This window comes from Herpailurus yagouaroundi, unplaced genomic scaffold (genome assembly GCF_014898765.1).
Source record: "Herpailurus yagouaroundi ecotype Mexico unplaced genomic scaffold, PumYag 77, whole genome shotgun sequence".
NCBI lineage: Eukaryota > Metazoa > Chordata > Mammalia > Carnivora > Felidae > Herpailurus > Herpailurus yagouaroundi.
In genome coordinates this window covers 18,856,187-18,858,441 of record NW_024412388.1, presented here as the reverse complement: position 1 = coordinate 18,858,441, position 2,255 = coordinate 18,856,187, and positions in this window count along the sequence as shown.

Here is a 2,255-nt window from a genome sequence, read left to right as displayed (position 1 = left end):
CCCAGATCAGAGTTTGGAGCTCGGAGGGACAAGGGCGAGACAGATAAAAGTTCATTTTCAGGACCTCTGTAGCTATCCGTGTCACGCTGTAACACTGTTGCAGGATGCAGAAGACAACCAGGAAGAAGGAATTAATAGCATCTCAGAGCGGTATCATGGGGCTCTGAGGCTGCTGTTGTCACTATCTTCTGGAAAATACGCCCTGCATCGCAACGGTGTCAGAAGCCAAGTCTTCCCTGGAATGTGAGGCTAGCTGGTTCCCTGGATAAAAAAAAAAAAAAAAAAAAAAAAAATCAGGAGACCTTGAGGGCAAGACCCTTCCCCTCACTGGACCTCAATTCTCTTGTATATACAATGAGGATGTTCAACCTTTCCCCCTGTGTACATTATAGTCCTGTGATTCTGTGAGATGCCCAGAGAGGGACCCTTTTCTTTTCTTTTCTTTTCTTTTCTTTTCTTTTCTTTTCTTTTCTTTTCTTTTCTTTTCTTTTCTTTTCCTTTCCTTTCCTCTTCTTTTCTTTTCTCTTCTTTTCTTTTTTAAATGTTTATTTATTTTTGAGAGAAAGAAACAGAATGTGAGTGGGAGAGGGGCAGACACAAAATCGGAAGCCGGCTCCAGGCTCCAAGCTGTCAGCACAGAGTCCGACATGGGGCTCGAACTCACGAGCGGTGAGATCATGACCTGAGCTGAAGTCGGACGCCCAACTGACTGAGCCACCCAGGCGCCCCCCTCCACTGAAAAATCTTAAAGATAGGTAGCTTGTCTATATTATGTATAACGTCAAAACATTTTTATAGCATATAAACATAAAATAGTATTTCTCTGGGTTTTAGATGTTTGTGGTAGAAATTTCATACATGTTGGAAGTGTGATGATGAAAAGAACCATCCCTGCAGCCCCGTCTGTCCCCATCGTCCCATCACCCAGGGAAAGCCATTGTCAATGTCCTGGTAGATTTCATTCCAGTCTTACTTCTACCTGTGACGATGCATCTTGCTGCATATGTAGTCTGCCGTTCCGTGTTTATCGCTAGAGGGTCTTTGGGAGACTTTCCTTGAATCCTTAACTGTTCTTGAAAACATGACATTGAATGACTGTTGGGTGTTTCAAATCTATTGTGGTCTGAGCTATGAAGAGCTGAGCTTCACAGAGGATCTGCTAAGAGGCTTCTGGGTCTGGGAAATTGGGACTAGACCGCCTTTATCACCTCCCTGGCCGCCATTCATGGGGTATCTCCTCCGGCCCCAGGCACCAGAAGGCTGCTCCTCTTCCCCCTCCCCCCCCCCCCCCCCCCCGCCCCTGATAACTCAGTGGAAGGTTCTATGGAGACAGAAGCTCTGGAAGGCTCAGAGAGGCAAGCCAATGGTCGATGAAGATGCCTATTTGCCGACCTCCTGCAGTGATTTGGACACTGCTGCTGGCACACCGGGAAGAAGCAAATAGTGACATCTTGAAGCATACCCTGTGGTTGGGCTGTTGCTGGGGCCGAGCTGGCCACCCGAGGAGGGAGAATTGGAACCCCACTCAGTCTGGAGCTTCAGCTTCCTGCCCGACCACTCCTGGGGCCACCGCCTCCCCGCCCAGCACGTTCGCTGTAAAGTTAACTGGCTTCGGATCACAAGCTCGCAGCTCTGTGCTTGGGGTGGCAGACGAGCCGTCTGGTGGGAGTGAGGGGGAAAAGGGGACGGAGGCTGGGGGGCCCCGAGCAGTGAAACGACTCTGCCTACTCCTCTCCATTGAAGAGTCTTGGGTGATTCATGAGCACGGAGGAGAGGATGATTAGTTGGCCCACTATGAAGGGGGAAGGAACCCCCCTCCCCACTACCCAGTATACCCAGGGACACAGAGAGCCGCTGTCCCCCCCCAAGATCTTTCCCACTGCTGTTCTTCTTCAGAGACTCGGGGCTCCTCTCCTGTGTGATAAAGACTCCTATCTGTGCCGGTGGGGACACGATTGGTCCCCCTCAAAAACTGGGCCAAGAATGTGGGGGGGGGGTTATTGTGTGGAGCAATGGCTATTACACGAATTGGCATTCCTTTCCACCCACAGGCTTAAAAACTTCCTGGTTATAATTAGAACCATTTCTAACTGTTTTGACATGTATGGGGGGCTGCCCACCCTCAGCTGAGTTGCTGAGGGCAGAGCCAGAAAGCCGGGTTCTAATCCCACCCTCAGCCACGGTGGCTATTAGCTATGCTTAATTGAGAATCTCACGGTTCGAAGTCCTTGGACCATGAAGGAGAGAGCTGCTCC